At 42.1% G+C, this 25,755-nt stretch overlaps 1 protein-coding gene across 4 annotated transcripts in view; it reads right to left on the reverse strand.

Annotated features, from left to right (window-relative positions):
- The window catches only part of LOC118371850 (SH3 domain-binding protein 4), an 85,848-nt gene that overhangs the window by 48,163 nt on the left and 11,930 nt on the right, over positions 1-25,755 (reverse strand). The window contains exon 1 of one of the 4 annotated variants that reach the window (XM_052522946.1): positions 1,502-1,636. The exons of the other annotated variants lie outside the window; for them this stretch is intronic. The gene's annotated coding sequence lies outside the window, so the exon portion shown is untranslated. Of the gene's footprint in view, positions 1-1,501; positions 1,637-25,755 lie in introns of those variants that run through there. 4 annotated transcript variants of the gene reach the window in all.

Raw genomic sequence — 25,755 nt, forward strand, 5'->3', positions numbered from 1 at the left:
GTCCCAAGACACCTGTAGGGGTCGTAGAACAAAACTGCGAACACCATCATGTTCGTGACAGTCATACTAGTTACTAGGTTAAACTGTTCGGACGCTAAAGACATTTTTGTGAGATGCAGAAGTGCGAAATTGACAGATTTTGATGGGGATTTTTTTTTAAATGATGTTACTTAGATTGGGCGTCAGGGCCACACTCCACTTAAAAATAATTTACAAACAAATGTGTGTTTAGTGAGTCCACCAGATCAGCAGAGGTAGGGATGACAAGGGATGTTCTCTAGACAAGTGTGTGCATTGGAGCATTTTCCTGTCCTGCTAAGCATAGTGCCTTTGTGTGTCAGGGAAAATGTATGGAGTAAAAAGTATATTATTTTGTTAAGGAATGTGGTGAAGTAAAAGTTTTTAAAAACTACTTCACACCACTGCCGAGTACCGTAACCATAATGAAAAATATTTCAGATTTCAAATGCTCACCAAAAACATTCTTTAACTTTGTCTCCCCTGCCTCACGTCTCTCCCAGTCATGATCATCTTTACTCAAGCCTGTGTATGTGAATGAGGTCATGGGTCTTAAAGAGAGAGTGCAAAAGATACAGAGCACACTATTGTAAGTGCAAATTTTGTTGATCAGGGCCCAGTTTCCCAAAATCATCTTAAGGATAAATTCATCGTCAGAACCTTTGTACCAGCATTGTTAAATCTCCAAGTTTTTTCCAAAAACCATCCTTATTAGCATTGCACATTAAAACACATTTTCGAACGCCTGCCTCAGACCACTCGTAGATCAGTAAAGTCCCATCGGTAGATGCTTTTTTGCCCTCCTGTCACTTTATACAGCCAAAAAAATCGTATCCGCATCTTTGTGACAGCCGACAACTTCAGACCAAAGTTGACAAAAAATACAAAGTTGCCGATGTCGTTGCAATTGATACAAACAAGCGACGTATAAAAAGGTGCTTCAAATGAAAACCGAGACGAGCATTAAAACAATCAGGCTATAGGCCTCCTTCAATCATATTGAAATACATTTCATGATCAATCAACTGAGTTCTATTTTGTTACTTTTTTATTTATTTCACCTTTATTTAACAAGGTAGGCCAGTTGTTTCTATATATCTAATGATCTGAATTCTAACATGCGAGGGAGCTGATCCGTCATCAGTATTGTGAAATAATTATAATGTTAACTTGTTGTTACTCCCATCCTGTGAACGGGATCATTGTCATCATCTAACACTAATTAGCATAACGCAACAGACATAATTACTAGAAAATAATCATATTCATGAAAATCACAAGTGAAATATATTAAAAACACAGCTTAGCCTTTTGTTAATCACCCTGTCATCTCAGATTTTCTAAATATGCTTAACAGCCAAAGCAAGACAAGTATTTGTGTAAATTTATCGATAGCCTAGCATAGCATTATGTCCAGCTAGCAGCAGGTAACTTGGTCACGAAAATCAGAAAAGCAGAAAAGCAATCAAATTAAATAGTTTACCTTTGATGAGCTTCGGATGTTTTCACTCACGAGACTCCCAGTTAGATAGCAAATGTTCCTTTTTCCCAAAATATTATTTTTGTAGGCGAAATAGCTCCGTTTGTTCTTCATGCTTGGCTGAGAAATCGACGGGAAATTGTGGTCACGACAACACCGAAACATATTCCAAATTAGCTCCATAATATTGACAGAAACATGGCAAACGTTGTTTATAATCAATCCTCAAGGTGTTTTTCAAATATCTAGTCGATAATATATCCACCGGGACAATTGGTTTTTCAATAGGAGCGAGAGGAAAAATGGCTACCTCTGTATTTTACGCAAAAATCACTCAGAGCCATCAGGTGACCACTTGCGCAATGTAGCCGCTTACGGGTATTCTTCAACATAAAGGCGTGAAACTACGTCACAATGCTGTGGACACCTTGGGGAATACGTAGAAAAAGGAAACTGGTTGATAGCCCATTCACTGCTCAATAGGGACGCATCGGAACGCAGAGCATTCAAAACATGAGTCACTTCCAGATTGGATTTGTCTCAGGCTTTCGCCTGCAATATCAGTTCTATTATACTCACAGACAATATTTTTACAGTTTTGGAAACTTTAGGGTGTTCTCTATCCTAAGCTGTCAATTATATGCATATTCTAGCAACTTGTTCTGACAAAATATCTCGTTTACTTTGGGAACGTTATTTTTCCAAAAATGAAAATACTGCCCCCTAGTCACAACAGGTTTTAAGGAAATATTTGAATGGAGAAATGTGATTCGAAAGCAGCGCTCCCTTTCTTTCGACCCCATCAGTAATTGACATGCTCGAATGAAGCACTTAGTGACCGTTCTGTCTGCATGGTGTTGTAGGAATGATGCATTGTTAAAACACTCGTAAGCCTTCATTCCATTGCTATTGGGAAACCAGGCCTAGTACAAGAAAATAAGTAATCCCAAATGGAAGGGGAAAAGATTGTTTGTCATCTGTAGCCCCATGAAAGTAGCCAAAACAAGTTCAATAACTGAAAGCATGCACGCACTCCTAGGAAATATGCATTCACCTGTATTGTGAATTGGCGCAGGCTGCATCTTGATTTACACAGTTTATCAATATAGATTTACCATCACAATAAATGACAACCAATATGTTATGCAGTTAGAATGGTAAATCAAAACTAAGTCAAATTGATTCTATGATTGCATAATTGATTAATTAATGCATACATTTCTCCCCCATTTTTTTGTACTCTAAAGATCTGTCAGGATTAAATGCCACTGTGACCTGCTAATATGCCTTCTTTTGATGATGTTGAATCGTTTTGGTATTGAGTATTGTGATAGTATTGAGAATCGTGATAGTATTGAGTATTGTGATACTGAACCTGGTAGCAAAGTGAAAAGTCTGGTATTGTGAGAATACAGAGAATGCAACCTGCTGTTTTCAACTCTCTAGAGACAGCAGGAGCGGTAGAGGTACTCTTAATGATCGGCTATGAAAACCCAACTGACATTTACTCCTGAGGTGCTGACCTGTTGCATCCTCTACAACCACTGTGTTTATTATTATTTGACCCTGCTGGTCACCCGGCACAGCCAGAAGAGGACTGGCCACCCCTCATAGGCAGGTTCCTCTCTAGGTTTCTTCCTAAGTTCTGGCCTTTCTATGGCGTTTTCCTAGCCATCGTGCTTCTACACCTGCATTGCTTGCTGTTTGGGGTTTTAGGCTGGGTTTCTGTACAGCACTTTGAGATATCAGCTGATGTAAGAAGGGCTTTATAAATACATTTGATTGATTTGATTGAACCAACAGCTTTATTTCTTTTTTGCAATTAAGTCATGTGACAGTTAGTGGCCCAGTGTCGTCCGGGTTTGGCCGAGGTAGGCCGTCATTGTAAATAATACATTTGTTCTTAACTGACTTGCCTAGTTAAATAAAGATTAAATACAAAATAAAATAGTGCATTCATCTTAACTCTGGGATAGGGTCTAGTTTCCTGAATTTCCGCCTGACTGACATGCCCAAAGTAAACTCAGGCCCAGAAGCCAGGATATGCATGTAATTGGTAGCATTGGATAGAAAACACTTAAGTTTCTCAAGTTGTTAAAATAATGTCTGAGACTATAACAGAATTGATATGGCAGGCAAAAATCTGAAGAAAAACCAACCAGAATTTTTTTTTTTTTTTAGGTCCCAGGCTCTTATAATAGAATGTTATTGTTCCTATGTAATTCTGTTTCCAGACTGCAATTCCTATGGCTTCCACTAGATAAATAGTCTTTATTCAAGGTATCAGGTTAGTTTATTGAAAAACATGCAAGAATTGAGTTTGTGAGAAGAGCACCGGAACAATATCAGTCTTTGGGCACGCAAGGGAGAGGGCGCGCACTTACTAATTTGGCTTTCCTATCGAACATACTACTTTCTGTATGAAATATTATAGTTTATTAAAATGTTTAGAGTACCTGAGGACTAAACAGAAATGTCGTTTGACTTGTTTGAACAAAGTTGAGCGGTAGCTTTTTTTTTTTTTTTTGCGCGTTGAATGAGTGGATTACTGAAATCGCTGGTGCCAACTTAAGACTTTTTCGGATATTAAGAATGATTTTATATTCATGTTGTAGCTGGGACCCTTTGGATTGCAAACAGAGGAAGATCTTCAAAAGTTAGTGATTTATTTAAATCGCTATTTGTGATTTTATGAACCCTGTGCTGGTTGAAAAATATGTTTACCTGGGGCGCCGTCCTCAGACAATCGCATGGTACGCTTTTTCCGTAAAGACGACAACGCAGTTAGATATACATTCGGACAAAAATATACATTTTTAAATTATATAAGATACTTGTATGTTCATGAATGTTTAATATTACAATTATTTATTTTAATTGCGCACCCTCCAATTTCACCAGATTTTGTTGGCTGATGTCCCGCTAGAGGGACGCCTATCCCAAGAAGTTTTTCAGATACCTGGGTGGGATAACCACATGTCATAGTAAGTACACATTTTTCTCAAAGTAGCTTGGCAAAGTCAGAGCTAGTAGGAAAAAGTAAAGTGAGAGTGGTGTACCTCTTGTCTTGGAAATATATCCTGTTGATCTTAGTAGGGCCCTTTCGTTGCACAATCTTTGAAATAGTAAACCCTGGAGTCTGAACAGTTTGAGATTTCGCTTCACTCAGTTCTCTGTACTTTGAAATAAATCTAACCATCAAGGATATATCAGTGAAAGGGATTTCTAGAATATGTATATTAGTTCAAAATAGTATGTCAAGCTAATTTCCATATCCATTCCCTCTGAAACATTTGATCGTTGATCATCCTTTGGAGAGGATGGTTCTGTACTAAGAGAGATGTGAAAAAAGACCTGGAAGAAGATTGGAGAGCTAAAGAGCCATACTGAAACAGAATGATAAATGAAGTGCATATCCAAAAAGCTCAAGTTGATTTCAAGTAAACATTTTGTCTGACAGACTCAGATCCTTCAGGAGGGGGAGTAGACAACACTTTGAGCCGAAGCTCGCTCAATGTTCAAAATATTTATTCTAGTCTACTTTTTAGAACATGTCTTTCCGGTCAAGAAAAACCTAAGCACAAAAAAAGCCTTTTTATAATTATTGTTGCTTGTAACAAAAACAGACCAGGTGTTGCTACTCACTGAAAAGCCAGACCTCATCTCAGCTAGTCTCCGTTTTCTTTACACATATTTTGTGGATGACCCAAATGGCAAAACATCAAATCAACAGTCACATCTGCTGCCTCTCCCACACTCAAGGAGAGGTGGTTTGTGTAAGGTGCCAAAACCCCCATCTGCCTGCTCCCCTGTGCAGTCAGGAAAACAACACACAGTGGGTGTGGCATGTGACAAAATAAACCATTTGAACTGTAATACGGCTTCGGGGCATTGAGGACAGGGGTCTCAGATGTTTTAAAGAAATGAGCTACAGACGGCTATATCAGTCCGCTAATACAAGACTTGTTAAAAGGCCCAGTGAACTATTTTAGAGAATTAATTTTTGTTTACATTTTTTATAATTATTTTTGTTTTATAATATTTTTATTTTGCAGGGGGTGCTGTAAGTTTGTCATGGAAAAAGCAGGTGTTCATAATGTTTTGTACACAGTATACTTTGTATTAGTGATGCACCGATATTACATTTTTAGTTGATATCGATATCCATTTTTTCCTTGCCCCCCCAAAAAAACAATATCAATAACCGATATTTAAATTTTTAGCAGCCTTTCAAAGCATTCTAGTACAGTTAAACAGTTAACACACATACATGGACGCAGCGGTCTAAGGCACTGCATCTCAGTGCAAGAGGCGTCACTACAGTCCCTGGTTCGAATCCAGGCTGTATCACATTCGGCCGTGACTGGGAGTCCCACAGGGCGGCGCACAATTTGCCCAGCGTTGTCAGGGTTTGGATGGGGTAGGCCGTCATTGTAAATAATAATTTGTTCTTAACTGACTTGCCTAGTTCAATAAAAGTCACACACACCACACAGACCAAAAAGTTATTTTGTTGGCATTTACGTATGTCCCCATTACCAGAAAAACATAATCAAAACCTATTTATTATTTCACTTACTTGCTGTGCTGTTTCATTGTTCATTTATTCAGACGTTTCATTCCCAACCAGGATTTCTATGGAACGCCGTTTGGGTCTTTGCATGTGAAAAAAGACGTCAAATAACACTATATGACGTGTCAAATAAGCTTGTTGATTAATTAGGACCTGAATATGACTGTATGTCACACAACAATTTAACGCATTCATAATTGTACATAGTTATTACACATTGATTACACTATCACTCGTATTTCATGTCTCAACGATTCATCGAGACACATGCTATGATGCTGGTAAAATTGTCATAAAAAAGCTAGTTCGCTCATGGATGCAAAAAATGTTCTTCCCCAAAAACATAGCAAAAAGACAATGCTATAGTAGCTATAGTTAGCTGGCTAACTATATAGCTAGGTGTCATCATCTAAAATAACCTTCGAAATTAACACAGTTCTTATTTGATTAATGGTGGTCTGACCCATCAATGTGAAGCTAGCCACAATAGTGGACTTTGCGGTTAGCCTTCAAAATAAAATTGTCATTGACAGTAATGCAAATGAATACAAATAGTATAATTATGCCATAATTGAATAGATCATGCTAAACGAGGTTGGAATGTTATATAAAATCAACAAAAATTATAATTTGTTAATTTGACAAAAATGAATGTGAATCGAGCCACATTTATTGTCAACCTATGTGAATTGAACACTATTCCAGAGGAAAAACAATACTGAGTGGATGTTTTTTAGTCTGACAACTCTTTTGAGGACGTTGTGAAAAAATATTGGAATATATATATATATATATACCCCATTTCATTGATCCCCAATCTTTGGGTGAAGCTGTACAGTGCAATATGAATGTCAACAGACACAATAGGCTGACAGGACAGGTGATTTCATACAGTCACGCGATAAGAGCTCCAACGCTAATAACTCTTCACAGTTGTGTTCTATGGGTGTCACTGAGTAGACTCATACCCCATTTCATTGCTTCACATTCCAACCTTCTTTAACATTATCTAGCCTAAACATGGCATGATTCCACCAATTGTAACGTTCTGCATCACTTTCAAAGATGTACTTTTATTTGAAAGGCAAACTGCAAATTCCACGATTGTGCCTAATACTTATTGTGGCTAGCTTCACAACACATAACCCGGTCAGGTCGAGCCTCACTAGCCAGATGAAGCTAGCTGGCTGCTTAAAACGTTAGCTTTGGGCAACAGGGGTAAGTAGCTGGCTAGCTATTTATTTTCATGAACTGTAGTTCAAATTCAATAGGCAAACAACAAAGGGCTACTTAGATAATACTTACTCACAAGGATTTCTAAATATTTTCTAAGAATAGTGAAAATGTCTGCAGTTTCTACTGGTCATTGTTTTCAGGCTGGTTGTATTGGTGCTAGCTAGGTACTAAGCTAATGCTAGCTACCCCAGAAGTTGCGGTCGAACAAATAATGCTTTATTACCAACGCGGTATTGTAAAACACATCGTTCGTGGCTGGTGCTTTTTTGTTTGCAGACTTTTTTGAACAGCTTTGACAGAGCTACTGTTGGTAGGGTGGCGCTTAGCTTGCACGTGCAAATTCAGAACACACAATATTCTATAATAGAACAGTGTTATTTGACATGTCAAATTAAAAGCTTATTTCAAATGAAATCACATTTTAATAGTCACATGTGCCGAATACAACAGGTGTAGAGTGAAATGCTTACTTACGAGCCACTAGCCAAGAATGCAGTTTTTTTTAAATGGATAAGAATAAGAAATAAAAGTAACAAGTAATTAAAGAGCATCAGTAAAATAACAATAGCGAGACTATATATAGTGGGATACCTGACAGGGGGGTAGCGGTACAATATGAGTCAATATGCAGGGAGACCGGTTAGTTGAGGAAATCAAAACGTATTTGTCACCTGCGCCCAATACAAAATGTTTACTTACAGGCCCTAACCAACAGTGCAATATTCAAGTAAAAAAATAGGTAATAGGTGAACAATAGATAAGGAAATAAAAACAACAGTAAAAAGACAGTGAATAACAACAGTAGCAAGGCTATATACAGTAGTGAGGCTATATACAGGCAGCGGTTAGCCAGGCTAATTGAGGTAGTGTGTACATGTAGGTATGGTTAAAGTGACAATGCATATATGATAAACAGAGTAGCAGTATTAGCCAATGGGCAGAGGCACAAGTTAGTCTGGCTAATTGAGGTAGTATGTACATTAATGTATAGTTAAAGTGACTATGCATTTATAATAAACAGAGAGTAGCAGCAGTGTAAAAGAAGGGTTGGGGGGGCGAAGATGCACAACGCAAATAGTCCTGGTAGCCATTTGATTAGTTGTTCAGGAATCTTGTGCCTTTGAGGTAAAAGCAGTTGCCATACCAGGCAGTGATGCAACCAGTCGATGTTGCAGCTGTAGAACCTTTTGAGGATCTGAGGACCGATGGCGAATCTCTTTAGTTTTCTGAGGGGGAATAGGCTTTGTCGTGCCCTCTTCACGACTGTCTTGGTGTGTTTGGACCATTATAGTTTGATGGTGCTGTGGACACCAAGGAACTTGAAGCTCTCAACCTGCTCCACTACAGCCCTCCTTTTCCTGTAATCCACAATCATCTCCTTTGTCTCGGTTACATTGAGGGATAGGCACCACCCGGCCAGGTCTCTGACCTCCTCCCTATAGGCTGTCTCATCGTTGTCGGTGATCAGGCCTACCACGTTGTGTCGTAAGCAAACTTAATGATGGTGTTGGAGTCGTGCCTGGCCACGCAGTCCTGGGTGAACAGGGAGTACAGGAGGGGACTGAGCACAGGGAGTACAAGGGGCTCCAGTGTTGAGGATCAGCATGACAGATGTGTTGCTACCTACCCTCACCACCTCCAGGATCCAGTTGCAGAGAGAGGTGTTTGGTTCCAGGATCCTTAGCTTAGTGATGAGCTTTGAGTGTACTATGGTGTTGAACGCTGAGCTGTAGTCAATGAATAGCGTTCTCACGTAGGTGTTGCTTTTTGTCCAGGTGGGAAAGGGCAGTGTGGAGTGCAATGGAGATTGCATCATATGTGGATCTGATTGGGCATTGTGCAAATTGGAGTGGGTCTAGGGTTTCTGGGATAACGGTGTTGATGTGAGCCATGACCAGCCTTTCAAAGCACTTCATGGCTACGGACGTGAGTGCTACAGGTCTGTTGTCATTTAGGCAAGTTGCCTTAGTGTTCTTGGGCACAGGGACTATGGTGGTCTGCTTAAAACATGTTGGTATTTCAGACTCAAATCAGGGACATGTTGAACATGTCAGTTTAGACACCTGCCAGTTGGTTAGCACATTCCCGGTGCACACGTCCTGGTAAGCCTTCTGGCCCTGCAGCCTTGTGAATGTTGACCTGTTTAAAGGTCTTTCTTACTCACGTCAGCTACGGAGAGAGTGATCACACAGTTGTCCAGAACAGCTGATGCTGTCATGCATGCCTCAGTGTTGCTTGCCTCGAAGCGAGCACCGAAGTGATTTAGCTCATCTGGTAGGCCTGTGTCACTGGGCAGCTTGCGGCTGTGCTTACCTTTGTAGTCTAATAGCGGGATTTCTTATAAGCTCCCAGGTTAGAGTCCCGCACCTTGAAAGTGGCAGCTCTACCCTTTAGATCAGTGCAAATGTTGCCTGTAATCCACGGCATCTGGTTGGGGTATGTACGTACAGTCACTGTGGGGACGACGTCCTTGATGCACTTATTGATAAAGCCAGTGACTGATGTGGTGTACTCCTCAATGCAATCAGAAGAAACCCGGAACATGTTCCAGTCGGTGATAGCAAAACTGTCCTGTAGTTTAGCATCTGCTTCATCTGACCACTTTTTTATAGACCGAGTCACTGGTGCGTCCTGCTTTAATTTTTGCATGTAAGCAGGAATCAAAAGGATAGAATTGTGGACAGATTGACCAAATGGAGGGCGAGGGAGAGCTTTGTACGTGTCTCTGTGTGTAGAGTACAGGTGATCTAGAATTTTTTTCCCTCTGGTTGCGCATTTAACATGTTGATAGAAATTAGGTAAAACTGATTTAAGTTACCCTGCATTAAAGTCTCCAGCCACTAGGAGCACCGCCTCTGGGTGAGTGGTTTCCTGTTTGCTTATTTCCTTATACAGCTGACCGAGTGCGGTCTTAGTGCCAGCGTCCGTATGTGGTGGTAAATCAACAGCCACGAAAAGTATAGATGAAAAGACTCTTGGTAAATAGTGTGGCCTACAGCTTATCATAAGATACTCTACTTCAGGCAAGCAAAATCAAGACTTCCTTAGATTTCGTGCACCATCTGATGTTTAAAAATACGCACAGACCTCCCCCCCTCATCTTACTGGAGTGTGCTGTTCTATCTAGCCGATATATCCTGCTAGCTGAATATCCTAGTCATCATTCAGCCATGGTTCCGTGAAACATAAGATGTTACAAGTTTTTGATGTCCCGTTGGTAGGATATTCATGATCTTACCTCGTCTAATTTATTGTCCAATGATTGTACGTTGGCAAGTAATATTGACGATAATGGCAGTTTTCCCACTCTTCTTCTCCGGATCCTTATGAGGCACCCCGCTCTGTGTCCTCTTGTAACTCTCTTTCTCTTGCCAATAACGGGGATGCCGGCCTTGTTGCGTGTTCGCAGTATATCCTGTGCTTCCTGCTTGTTGAAGAAAACATCTTACTCTAATCTGAGGGGAGTGATCGCTGTCCTGATATCCAGAAGCTCTTTTTTTGCCGTAAGCACAAGGGCACAATTGGTTAGGCACCGGTAAAACTGCTGCCATTTCTTCCGGCACCATTTTGAACCAATATGTACATGAAGGTAGAGTTATTCAAGTTATTAAATTGACTATGCATAGATGATAACATAATAGTAGCAGCGGTGTTAGACTACTCTACTTTCCGGCTACCCAGATAAAGCACTAAATAAACTTCAGTTGGTGCTAAATACGGCTGCTAGAATCCTGACTAGAACCAAAAAATGTGATCATATTACTCCCCCTTGGGTTGTGCCATGGCAGAGATCTTTGTGGGCTATACTCAGCCTTGTCTCAGGATGGTAAGTTGGTGGTTGAAGATATCCCTCTAGTGGTGTGGGGGCTGTGCTTTGGCAAAGTGGGTGGGGTTATATCCTTCCTGTTTGGCCCTGTCCGGGGTTGTCCTCGGACGGGGCCACAGTGTCTCCTGACCCCTCCTGTCTCAGCCTCCAGTATTTATGCTGCAGTAGTTTATGTGTCGGGGGGCTAGGGTCAGTTTGTTATATCTGGAGTACTTCTCCTGTCCTATTCGGTGTCCTGTGTGAATCTAGGTGTGCGTTCTCTAATTCTCTCCTTCTCTTTCTTTCTCTCTCTCGGAGGACCTGAGCCCTAGGACCATGCCCCAGGACTACCTGACATGATGACTCCTTGCTATCCCCAGTCCGCCTGGTCGTGCTGCTGCTCCAGTTTCAACTGTTCTGCCTTATTATTATTCGACCATGCTGGTCATTTATGAACATTTTAACATCTTGGCCATGTTCTGTTATAATCTCCACCCAGCACAGCCAGAAGAGGACTGGCCACCCCACATAGCCTTTCTTCCTAGGTTTTGGCCTTTCTAGGGAGTTTTTCCTAGCCACCGTGCTTCTACACCTGCATTGCTTGCTGTTTGGGGTTTTAGGCTGGGTTTCTGTATCAGCTGATGTACGAAGGGCTATATAAATAAATTTGATTTGGATTTTGTGTAAAAGAGGGGGAGAGGGGGGGCAATGCAAATACTCTGGGTAGCCATTTGAATAGGTGTTAAGGAGTCTTATGGCTTGGGGGTAGAAGCTGTTTAGAAGCCTCTTGGACCTAAACTTGGCGCTCCAGTACCGCATGCTGTGCATTAGCAGAGAGAAAAGTCTATGACTAGGGTGGCTGGAATCTTTGACAATATTTAGGGCCTTCCTCCGACACCGCCTGGTATAGAGGTCCTGGATGGCAGGAAGCTTGGCCCCAGTGATGTGCTGGGCCGTTCGCCAACATCACCCGTTCGCCAACATCACCCGTTCGCCAACATCACCCACGACAGAGAGCGGTTGATTGTCAAGGGCAATGAATACAATTATCTTGTCGTTAATGGATTTCACCTTTGAGTTGTCTCTCTGAAATGTTCTTACTCTTTCAAATGACTGCTTGACTTGTTGACTGCTCGACTTGTTGACCGCTCAATCCACACAGCAGACATTGTGGGCTAGGTTAGGAATGGTGTTTTGCACGTGTAGCGCAACATTTTATGTGGCGTCATATTTCATGTATCTACGTTATATAGGTATGCACGTCAGATTTGACATCGGTTTTTCACATTGCCGTTAAAATAGACATCGGGCCGATACCGATGTTGCCATTTTTCGATAATATCGTCCAATTCCGATATGTTCACTGATATATCGTGCATCCCTACTTTGTATCCCTCATTTATTCTAGTGTTTTTCCATTATTTTACCTGTATCTCTTAACTCTTGGCCTATCTTTGAAACCAGATGTGGGTCAATGGAACCCAGCTCTGTCTCGACACATACCAACAAACTACTCTGAGCTTTTTTACATCCCATCTATAATTCAATAACCTCTTTTTCATGGGAGAAATGACTTATGATACCACTGATATGTTTTTACTAAAGCATGAGTGATTCTACTCCCCCAGGCTGTGAAAGAAGAGGAATGCAGCGTTGCTCCACAAAGTGGTAAAGATGAGCCCATTCTGTCCTACGACTGCCAACATAAGCCTTTGATAAAGAGTTTGGGGGAATTTGATGGTCTGTATCAAATGCATGTGTCCATCTACTTTCACACTAACCCTGGTTGGCCTACAGTGCTTTGCAAAAGTATTCACTCACTTGGCCTTTTTCCTATTTAGTTTCCTTGCAACCTGTTAAATGGATTTGTATTTGTATTTCATGTAATTGACATACAAAATAGTCCAAATTGGTGAAGTGAAATTAAAAATATAAACTTGTTTCACAAAATAAAAAATAGAAAAGTGGTACGTGCATATGAATTCACCCCCATTACTATGAAGCCCCTAAATAAGATCTGGTGCAACCAATTACCTTCAGAAGTCACATAATTAGTTAAATAAAGTCCACCTGTGTGTAATCTAAGTCACATGATCTCAGTATATATACTGTTCTGAAGGGCCCCAGAGTCTGCCACACCACTAAGCAAGGGGCACCACCAAGCAAGCGGCACCATGAAGACCAAGGAGCTCTCCAAAACAGGTCAGAGACAAAGTTGTGGAGAAGTACAGATCAGGGTTGGGTCAAGGCATGTGGGAGACTCCTCAAACATATCGAATAAGGTACTCTGGTAAGATGAGACTAAAATGTAGCTTTTTGGCCACCAAGGAAAACGCTATGTCTGACACAAACCCAACACCTCTCATCATCCCAAGAACCAGCATCATGCTGTGGGGGTGTTTTTCCATCGGCAGAGACTGGGAAACTGGTCAGAATTTAAGGAATGATGGATGGCACTAAATACTGGGAAATTCTTGAGGGAAACCTACACTCGATCCCTCCGATGTCAACAACTACAGACCAGTATCCCTTCTTTCTTTTCTCTCCAAAACTCTTGAACGTGCCGTCCTTGGCCAGCTCTCCCGCTATCTCTCTCAGAATGACCTTCTTGATCCAAATCAGTCAGGTTTCAAGACTAGTCATTCAACTGAGACTGCTCTTCTCTGTATCACGGAGACGCTCCGCACTGCTAAAGCTAACTCTCTCTCCTCTGCTCTCATCCTTCTAGACCTATCGGCTGCCTTCGATACTGTGAACCATCAGATCCTCCTCTCCACCCTCTCCGAGTTGGGCATCTCCGGCGCGGCCCACGCTTGGATCGTGTCCTACCTGACAGGTCGCTCCTACCAGGTGGCGTGGCGAGAATCTGTCTCCTCACCACGCGCTCTCACCACTGGTGTCCCGCAGGGCTCTGTTCTAGGCCCTCTCCTATTCTCGCTATACACCAAGTCACTTGGCTCTGTCATAACCTCACATGGTCTCTCCTATCATTGCTATGCAGACGACACACAATTAATCTTCTCCTTTCCCCCTTCTGATGACCAGGTGGCGAATCGCATCTCTGCATGTCTGGCAGACATATCAGTGTGGATGACGGATCACCACCTCAAGCTGAACCTCGGCAAGACGGAGCTGCTCTTCCTCCCGGGAAGGACTGCCCGTTCCATGATCTCGCCATCACGGTTGACAACTCCATTGTGTCCTCCTCCCAGAGCGCTAAGAACCTTGGCGTGATCCTGGACAACACCCTGTCGTTCTCAACTAACATCAAGGCGGTGGCCCGTTCCTGTAGGTTCATGCTCTACAACACATATGTCAGAGTCAAGGCCCGCGGGCCACATCCGGCCCGCGAGAAGGTTTTTACGGCCCCTGGGATGATCTTGATTTATTATTAGAACCGGCCCGCAGACCGCAGCAAGCCGGCAGCCCGCAGATCTTTTACACGCACCAATACTACATTTCCCACAATGCAACGGTGACGCACCGAGCAGTAGGCTGCTTCATTTCAATATTTATTGGCACAGCAGTTGTCAGCATCACAGTAAAATTAACTTTCAGATACCCATCAAAAATGGCAAAACGGAAGGTGGACACTGAGAACCGGGGTTTCAAACAAGGTGGGAGTCGGAGTATTTGTTCACGGAGGTAGCTGGAAAACCTGTGTGTCTTCTGTGTGGAGAAAGTGTGGCGGTACTGAAAGAGTATAATCTGAGACGACATTATGAAACGAAACACGCGGACAAAAACAAGAATATGGACATGGAACAAAGGCTACAAAAGGCAGAGGAATTAAAACGAGGCCTCAAATCTCGACAGGCTCTGTTCAAAAAAGCCAAATCACAAGGCCAGGCTGCTGTCAAGGCCAGTTTTATTTTGGCAGAAGAGATCGCTAAATCAGCCCGGCCATTTACGGAGGGGGATTTCATCAAAAACTGCATGATTAAAGTTTGTGACGAAGTTTGCCCAGAAAAAAGGCAACTCTTTTTAAATGTGAGTCTGAGCAGAAACACCATTGCCGAGAGAGTAGACCAGTTGTCCATCAATCTAAAAGAGCAGCTTGTGAAAAAGGGAAAAGATTTCATTGCATATTCCTTGGCTGTGGATGAGAGCACCGACATTTCTGACATTGCCCAGTTGTCAATTTTCATCCGCGGAGTGGACTCCAGCCTAAGCGTGACAGAGGAGTTTTTGGCTTTACGTCCTATGCATGGCACAACTACGGGGCATGATTTGTATGAAGAGGTGTCAAGATGTGTAAATGAGATGGAGCTGCCTTGGGAAAAACTCGTGGGTTTGACAACCGACGGAGCACCTGCGATGTGTGGACACAGGAGCGGACTGGTGGCGAAGATACGGGAAAAGATGCAAGAGGAAAACGCGACAGGTGAGCTGACAGCTTATCATTGTATCATACACCAGGAAGCGTTGTGCGGTAAAGCCTTGAAAATGGAGCATGTAATGAGCATCATCACGCGCACAGTTAACTTTATCAGAGCCAAAGGTTTGAATCACCGCCAGTTCAAGGCATTTCTGACGGAGTTAGAAACGGAGCATGGTGATTTGCCTTATCACACAGAGGTGCGATGGCTAAGCCAGGGAAAGGTGCTTCAAAGATGTTTCGAGCTTCGTGAGGAGATTTGTCTGTTCTTGGACAGCAAAGGGAAAGACACAACACAACTCCGAGACGAAATGTTTCTGTGTGAAATGGCTTTTCTGTGTGACATTACGAGTCATCTGAATGCAATGAACTTGCAGCTGCAGGGTCGGGATCGTGTCATCTCTGATATGTACAGTACAGTGAAGGCATTTAAAACCAAACTGACTCTGTGGGAGACGCAGATGCGGAAAGAAAATTTGAGCCACTTTCCCAGCTGCCAGACCATGAAAGAGAAGCTCTCTACCAGTGCGTTCCCGAGCGCACAGTTGGCTGATAAAATAGGTATGCTTGCCGCTGACTTTCGACGCCGATTTGCTGACTTTGAAGCACAAAAAAGCAGGTTGGAACTGCTCGGTAACCCATTTGCTGTTGACGTGGAAAGCTCACCACCAAACCTCCAAATGGAGTTGATTGACCTCCAATGCAATGATGCACTGAGGGCAAAATATGCGGCAGTGGGTGCTGCGGAGTTCGCCCGTTTCCTCCCGACACAATGCCCCAGCTGCGCATCCAGGCTGCTCAAACGTTGTCTATGTTTGGCAGCACATACCTGTGTGAACAACTGTTTTCTTTGATGAACTTGAACAAAACATCACACAGAAGTCGACTTACTGCTGAACACCTCCACTCAATTCTGAGGATTTCCTCAGCTCAGAGCCTTACCCCGAACATTGATGAACTTGTGGAAAAGATGGGACACCACCAAGTATCACCCTCAACCTCAAACAAGTGAACATTACTGTGCAATCACATATTTAGAGTTTTTACTCAGTTCAAGTTTAAAAGTTCAAGTTTAATATTTGTTTTCACTGCATGTTACTTCTCCTTAAACAAAGTGTTGTTTTTGATTAATAGATTTTTGCACTTTATTTTATTGTATTTCAATCCAATTATATTTTAAAAATATTTCAGTTGAGTGGATGATAGAAAATTGCTATTATTGTTTTTTTCTTTGAAGTAAATTTAGCCCACTTTTGCTAAAATAGAAAATATAGGCTACTGATGGTGCCTTGAATACCGGTTTCTTTCATTTAATGTTCATGTTATGGGGATTTTTATATAAAGGAAATTTGTCTTTTGTGTCTGTTGAAAATTAAAGATTACTGACAGAGCCATAAGAAAATATTGCTTTATTTATCTGATCATATTGGAATATATTTGTTAGGTTTTCAGTAGGTTCAATTAGGTTCACTAGACTATATGCGTCATTTAAAAAATTTTCAATGAACATTCGAACAGTCCGGCCCTCAGCTTGTAGCTAAATTTTTTATTTGGCCCTCCGTCCATTTGACTTTGACACCCCTGCTCTACAACATCCGCAGAGTACGACCCTGCCTCACACAGGAAGCGGCGCAGGTCCTAATCCAGGCACTTGTCATCTCCCGTCTGGATTACTGCAACTCGCTGTTGGCTGGGCTCCCTGCCTGTGCCATTAAACCCCTACAACTCATCCAGAACGCCGCAGCCCGTCTGGTGTTCAGCCTTCCCAAGTTCTCTCACGTCACCCCGCTCCTCCGCTCTCTCCACTGGCTTCCAGTTGAAGCTTGCATCCGCTACAAGACCATGGTGCTTGCCTACGGAGCTGTGAGGGGAACGGCACCTCAGTACCTCCAGGCTCTGAACAGGCCCTACACCCAAACAAGGGCACTGCGTTCATCCACCTCTGGCCTGCTCGCCTCCCTACCACTGAGGAAGTACAGTTCCCGCTCAGCCCAGTCAAAACTGTTCGCTGCTCTGGCTCCCCAATGGTGGAACAAACTCCCTCACGACACCAGGACAGCGGAGTCAATCACCACCTTCCGGAGACACCTGAAACCCCACCTCTTTAAGGAATACCTAGGATAGGATAGGATAAAGTAATCCTTCTCACCCCCCCCCCCCTTAAAAGGTTTAGATGCACTATTGTAAAGTGGCTGTTCCACTGGATGTCATAAGGTGAATGCACCAATTTGTAAGTCGCTCTGGATAAGAGCGTCTGCTAAATGACTTAAATGTAATGTAAATGGAAACCTGTCTCAGGCTTCCAGAGATTTGAGACTGAGGTTCACCTTCCAGCAGGACAATGACCCTAAACATACTGCTAAAGCAACACTCGAGTGAAAGGTGCAAATGGTGGCTCTACAAAGTATTGACTTTCGGCGAGTGAATAGTTATGCACGCTCAAGCTCTGTTTTTTAATCTTATTTCTTGTTTGTTTCACAATAAAATATATTGTTCATCTTCAAAGTGGTAGGCATGTTGTGTAAATCAAAAGACACAAACCCCCCCAAAATACATTTTAATTCCAGGTTGTAAGGCAACAAAATAGGACAAATGCTAAGGAGGTGAATACTTTCGCAAGCCAATGTACATCTCTAGACCATCCCCTGGCCTTGACCAGTGACACCATACCATACTTGACCTCACAGCAGCAGTTCAAGGACAATAGCGGGAAGTGGCGTCTGGAATTCAACAAACAGAAACAACTCGTAAGGATGTTACCTGAGACTTCAATCTAAGTATTTGCAAATGTAGCACACTCCGTAACAAAGCGTTTGGAGAGAGAGCTAAATGAGGTTTCATGTCGCCTGGAGTCCCACTGGATGTGGGACACAATTTTTGCTCTGCTTAGCCTGTCTTTCTGCCTCCTTGGTTCACCTAATAGGGAGAAAGTTAATATGGCTACTTCATACAACTAATCAGGGATTTATCTTGTGACTATTTCATGCTTTAGCAGGATATTACAGCAACGTAGCACAGGATGAACTGCTCCTTACATGTTTTCTCCCATGTCTTGCTCTCAAAGCACCAGCATCTATTCTAGCCCACAACTTAAGAAAAGTGCATATTTAAAAAAAATATGCTTTAAATATGACACGTTGTCAGTCAAAATAACTCCCTTAGACAGTGGTAATACTGCCTGGCTACCCTTCCACATGGCGCTGGTCAAACGCCACACCCTCTAACGTTTCCTTTCCACGATGACTTTTGGAATGACAACACATTCAAACTGATGGATAGAGCAGTGGAATTAAATGCAGGATGAATCGTCAGGCAAGCGGTAGTAGCCAATGTTTACAAAACAAAATGAATTGGACTAATGAATGACAGTGAGGGGGATGCGGTTTGCATGAGGTTTCTTCATTTGTCTTTTAAAACAAATCAAATCAACCTAAAGGTGATGCCTTTAATTAAATCTTGACTGCAGGCCATATCCTCATAGTAAACCTGATATCTAGCATTACTGCAGGCCATCATCTCATAGTAAACCTGATATCTACCATTACTGCAGGCCATCTCCTCATAGTAAACCTGATATCTACCATTACTGCAGGCCATCGCCTCATAGTAAACCTGATATCTAGCATTACTGCAGGCCATCATCTCATAGTAAACCTGATATCTAGCATTACTGCAGGCCATCATCTCATAGTAAACCTGATATCTACCATTACTGCAGGCCATCTCCTCATAGTAAACCTGATATCTACCATTACTGCAGGCCATCGCCTCATAGTAAACCTGATATCTACCATTACTGCAGGCCAGTCAGCAGTCTTAACTTCAAATGGCTGCCTTATAACTCTGCCTGCCAAGATCTGTCTACAGCGTGTGTAGCCTGTTGCCTGTGTATGTGTTAGTGAGTTTAAACCTACGTTCAAAGGGAAGAATGAGTGAGAGAGAAGAGTGGCAGGCAGCTAGATGGTGGCGGGTAACTCAACCGCAGCACCAGGAAGGCAGCGTAAGCGGATTAGCCTATCAAACTCTGATACAGCTCTGAGGCTATGACAGAACAGCCAAAATGCTCTGTCCCTTTTCGCTAAAAATCCCCACAGAGGAAACACACTATGAATCTCCTCCAGAACCACTCATTTTATCCAGTGATTTGGTTCCTGCTGTGTTCTGGCCCCCAGGGGAGCGCTGGTGCAAGTGGGTTTTATTACAAAGGAGCGGATGACGATACTACGCCTGTCTTTTACTTCCAGGTCAGATACAGGTGCTCATATTCCTCATCTAAGGTGTGACATGAGGAAATATGTCATTAAATAGATCCTGCAAAAAAAAAAAAAGTCATCAATATGTCCACTGAAATGTAAATGAAATGGGCCCTGGTGCTGACATTATTCATACTGTAGGAATATATTTATGCTCACAAAAACCATAGGTGCATAAGAAAGTGAAAAGATAATTAAAGAATCCCTGAAACAGTGTTCTTGAATTGGCACCATATCTATCCAGCTCTCCTGCATAGCGAGGTTACTTTCTGTTCTCATACTGAATCTGCTGAATGTGAAAATGGAAAAAGATAGCAGCCCTACAGTTTATTAGAGGATTAGTGTGAAGAGGTCTTGAGAGGTCCAACTGAAATAGGGAAGAGAAGTGTGACCCTGCTATCACATTTCAAAGGGATGACGTGTCCAAAGGAAACAAAGTAAAACAATGCCTACAAAGGATATTGTGTACTGTGTAATGTTTCCAACAGTCAAAACAACAATGACATCATTTCCAGTCATTTCCACCTAAACAAGTATGTCTTCAGGTATAAAGCTATTCTCAATACCCCATCATCCTCCACACAGGATTTGGACTCATACACCATGGGAGGGGGTGGTCCTACTAAGCTATATGGAAATGTTTTAAAGTCATACTAGGGATCATTTTGCTGTTTGATTTAAAAATTAAAAGGCCCTTGACATACTCCCCCATCACCCTCCACACAGAATAAAGACTCATATACCAAGGTGATGTGGTTCGCCTTCCATGTAGAGCTATTCTTCTGTTGGAGGATACATTGTGTTGGCTCATTGTTTGCTCCCTATTGACAGTGGCACTGTGTCCCTGACAGATTGTGCTCCAAAAATGTTTACTGGCACCAGATGGACAGAGCGGTCCAGTGATGAGATTTCACTTGTGCGTACCTCATTAGTAATACATACAGTTCAAGTCGGAAGTTTACATAGGTCTTAGCCAAATACATTTTAGATCAATTTTTCACCATTCCTGACATTTAATTCTCGTAAAAATTCCGTCTTAGGTCAGTTAGGATCACCACTTATTTTAAGAATGTGAAATGGCAGAACAGTAGAGAGAATGATTTATTTCAGCATTTATTTCTAAAATCACATTCACAGTGGGTCAGAAGATTACATACACTCAATTAGTATTTGGTAGCATTGTCTTTAAATTGTTTATCTTGGGTCAAACGTTTTGGGTGCCTTACACAACGTTCCCACAATAAGTTGGGTGAATTTTGGCCCATTCCTCCTGACAGAGCTGGTGTAACTGAGTCAGGTTTGTAGGCCTCCTTGCTCGCACATGCATTTTCAGTTCTTCCCACAAATGTTCTATAGGATTGAGGTCAGGGTGTTGTGATGGACACTCCAATATCTTGACTGTTGTTGTTCTTAAGCCATTTTGCCACAACTTTGGAAGTATGCTTGGGGTCATTGTCCATTTGGAAGACCCATTTGTGACCAAGCTTTGACTTCCAGACTGATGTCTTGAGATGTTGCTTCAATATATCCACATACTTTTCCCTCCACTTGATGTCATCTATTTTGTGAAGTGCACCAGTCCCTCCCCTCCTAAAGCAAACCACCCCCACAACATGATGCTTCTAACCACGTGCTTCACGGTTGCAATTCAACTCTCCTTACGTGCAAGTAAAACTAAATACATTCTCTTCAACCGATCGCTGCCCACACCTGCCCGCCCGACTAGCATCACCACTCTGGATGGTTCTGACTTAGAATATGTGGACAAATACCTAGGCGTCTGGTTAGACTGTAAACTCTCCTTGCAGACTCACATTAGGCATCTCCATTCCAAAATTAAATCTAGAATCAGCTTCCTATTTCACAACAAAGCATCCTTCACTCATGCTGCCAAACATACCCTCGCAAAACTGACTATCCTACCACTCCTTGACTTCGGCAATGTCATTTATAAAACAGCCTCCAACACTCTACTCAGCAAATGTTATGCAGTCTATCGCAGTGCCATCCGTTTTGTCACCAAAGCCCCATATTACTACCCACCATTGCAACCTGTATGCTCTCGTTGGCTGGCCCTCGCTTCATATTCATCGCCAAACCCACTGGCTCCAGGTCATCTATAAGTATTTGCTAGGTAAAGCCCCGCCTTATCTCAGCTCACTGGTCACCATAGCAGCACCCACCCGTAGCACACGCTCCAGGAGGTATATTTCACTGGTCACCCCCAAAGCCAATTCCCCTTTGGCCGCCTTTCCTTCCAGTTCTCTGCTGCCAATGACTGGAACAAATTGCAAAAATCACTGAAGCTGGAGACTCATATCTCCCTCACTAGCTTTAAGCACCAGCTGTCAAAGCAGCTCATATATCACTGCACCTGTACATAGCCAACTACTTCATTCCGATACTGTTATCTATTTATTTATTTTTTGCTCCGTTGCACCCCAGTATATCTACTTGTACACTCATCTTCTGCACATCTACCACACCAGTGTTTAATTGCTATATTGTAATTATTTCGCCACTATGGCCTATTTATTGCCTTCCCTCCATTATCCTACCCCATTTGCAAACACTGCATATAAACTTTTTCTATTGTAATATTGGCTGTTTGTTTATTCCATGTTTAACTCTGTGTTGTTGTTTGTGTTGCAGTGCTTTGCTTTATCTTGGCCAGGTCGCAGTTGTAAATGAGAACTTGTCCTCAACTAGCCTACCTGGTTAAATAAAGGTGAAATAAAAATATTTTTAAAAGTTTTTAGGCATCCTTGCTCACACACGCTTTCTCAGTTCTGCCCACAAATGTTCTATAGGATTGAGGTCAGGGCTTTGTGATGGCCACTCCAATACCTTAACTTTGTTGCCCTTAAGCCATTTGGCCACAACTTTGGAAGTATGCTTGGGGTCATTGTCCATTGGGAAGACCCATTTGCGGCCAAGCTTTAACTTCCTGACTGATGTCTTGAGATGTTGCTTTAATATTCCCACATTTTCCTTCCTCATGATGCCATCTATTTCATGAAGTGCACCACTCCCTCCTGCAGCAACGCACCTCCACAACATGATGCTGCCACCCCCTAACCCTAACCCATACTTTTGATACTTAAGTATTAAAAAATACAAGTAAAAGTATAAATAATATAGTATAATAATAACCAAAGCAGACTACCATTTTATTGTTTTGTGAAATGTACAGATAGCCCTGGGCACACTCCAACACTCAGACAGTATTTACAAAAGATGCAATTGTGTTTAGTGAGTCCGCCAGGCCAGAGGCAATAGGAATGACCACATGTTCTCTTGATAAGTGCTTGAATTTGTCCATTTTCCTGTCCTGCTAAGCGTTCCAACTATAAAGAGTACTTTTTGTTGTCAGGGAAAATGTATGGAGTAAAAAGTACAATATTTTCAGGAATGTAGTGAAGTAAAAGTTGTCAAAAAAGTACAGATACCCCGAAAACCTACTTAAGTAGTACTTTAAAGTGTTTCTACTTAAGTACTTTACACCATTGCCGGTAGCCTAAACACTATTCACACCTATCTTGTTATTGTTGAAGATTGTTTACATCGATTTGATGCAGTCAAGACAGACCCTACCAGATGAGATGATAGGTAACCTATAGACAACCTATTGATAACCTATTGCAGTGACACGTTAGTCTAACTTGCGCGAGTCTAACAACATGCTGAGTGCATTGCCTCTGAGTCGCTCAAACAAGCCCCCATTGAAGTAAAACAATTAATAAAATAAACATGTCTTTCAAACATGCATTTCAACTATCGGAATATCCCCCTAAAATACTATGATATTGTTTGAATAGTGAAATAATTTAAAATGTCCATCCCTAGAACATAGGAACAGAGGAGGTTCTTGCCTCTGTCTAAAGAGGGCTGTTCATGTTCATGCCCGAGGAGCAACAACAAGAAGGAAATGCCTTTGTGATGAGGGGAAGCCAGATCCCCCATGCGCCTCACTGTCTCCTCCAAAACATCCCCTGACTTCAACTGTGACTCAGCTTGACTGTGCATTGTTCTCAGCTCTTGCAAATTAAAAATAAACTGCAAGCCAATATTGAGAAGTTTTTAAAAAATCTAAGGCAATAAAGTTGAAAATAATGATAAGCTCACTTGTAAATACATTGTAACCAGTCTTCCTGAAACTTGATTATCTTTGGCTACCACAAATCTACTGAAAGCATACAGTAAAGCAGGGTCCCCCAACTGGTGGCCTGTGGGCCGAATTTGGCTTGTGCATGGTTTTATTTGGCCCCCCAAGTACTCTGAGCAGAAAAAAAAAAAAACGGATGAGTTTTCATAGTTGGACATCAGAGTGTAAGACACCAGGAAATCACGTCCAATGGATTTAATTTAGGAAATCTGTTCCCAAGTATTCCCACACATAATAGAGAGGTATGTGATTGTAAATAAATAATAATAATATGAATACAGTGGCTAGTGAAAGTATTCACCCCCCTTGGAATTTTTCCTATTTGGGGGGGGGGGGAATCACATGATTTACATAACATGCCTACTACTTTGAAGAAGCAAAATATATTTTCTGAAACATAACAGATAAGACACACAAAAAAAACTTTAGCATGCATAACTATTCACCCACCCAAAGTCAATACTTTGTAGAGAAACCTTTTGCAGCAATTACAGCTGCAAGTCTCTTGGGGTATGTCTCTATAAGCTTTGCACATATAGCCACTAGGATTTTTGCCCATTCTTCAAGGGAAAACTGCTCAAGCTCCTTCAAGTTGGATGGATTCCGCTGGTGCACAGCAATCTTTGTCATACCACAGATTCTCAATTGGATTGATGTCTGGGCTTTGGCTAGGCCATTCCAAGACATTTAAAATGTTTTACCTTAAACCACTCGAGTGTTGTTGTAGCAGTATGTTTAGGGTCTGCTGGAAGGTGAACCTCCGTCCCAGTCTCATCTCTGGAAGACAAACAGGTTTCCCTCAAAAATGTCTCTGTATTTAGCGCCATCCATCATGCCTTCAATTCTGACCAGTTTCCCAGTCCCTGCCGATGGGGTTCTCAGGGTGATGAGGTGTTGGGTTTGTTCCAGACATAGTGTTTTCCTTGATTCATCAATTTGATTCTCATCTGACCAGAGTACATTCTTCCATATGTTTGGGTCTCCAAAAATGACTTTTGTCAAACAACAAACATGTTCGCTTATTTTTGTTTTGCTACTCTTCCGTAAATCCCAGCTCTGTGAAGTGAACAACATAAAATGGTCCAATGGACAGATACTCCAATCTCCGCTGTGGAGCTTTGCAGCTCCTTAAGGGTTATCTTGGTCTCTTTGTTGTCTTTCTGATCAATGTCCTCTTTGCATGGTCCATGAGCTTTGGTGATCAATGCCCTCTTTGCCTGGTCCATGAGCTTTGGTGGGCGGCCCTCTCTTTGCAAATTTGTTGTGGTGCCATATTCTTTCCATTTTTTAATGTGGGATGTTCAAAGTTTCTGATGTTTTCTTACAACCCAACCTTGATCTGTACTTCTCCACAACTTTGTCCCTGACCTGTTTGGAGAGCTCCTTGGTCTTCATAGTGCCCCTTGCTTGGTGGTGCCCCTTGCTTGGTGGTGCCCCTTGCTTGGTGGTGCCGCTTGCTTGGTGGTGCCGCTTGCTTGGTGGTGCCGCTTGCTTGGTGGTGCCCCTTGCTTTATGGTGTTGCAGAACAGGTGTATATATACTGAGATCATGTGACAGATCATGTGACAGATTGCACACAGGTGGACTTCATTTAACTAATTATGTGACTTCTGGAGGTAATTGGTTGCACCAAATCTTATTTAGGGGCTTCATAGCAAAGGGGGTGAATACATATTCACGCACCACTTTTCCATTTTTAATAATTTTTTGAAACAAGTTATTTTTTTTCATTTCACTTAAACAATTTGGACTATTTTGTGCATAAAAAGGCCAGGGGGGTGAATAGTTTTGCAAGGCACAGTAATTGATTGGATTTATATAGCACTTTTCTACCACCTGAGGTACTT

Source organism: Oncorhynchus keta, chromosome 7, assembly GCF_023373465.1.
Source record: "Oncorhynchus keta strain PuntledgeMale-10-30-2019 chromosome 7, Oket_V2, whole genome shotgun sequence".
In the NCBI taxonomy this organism is placed as follows: Eukaryota; Metazoa; Chordata; class Actinopteri; order Salmoniformes; family Salmonidae; genus Oncorhynchus; species Oncorhynchus keta.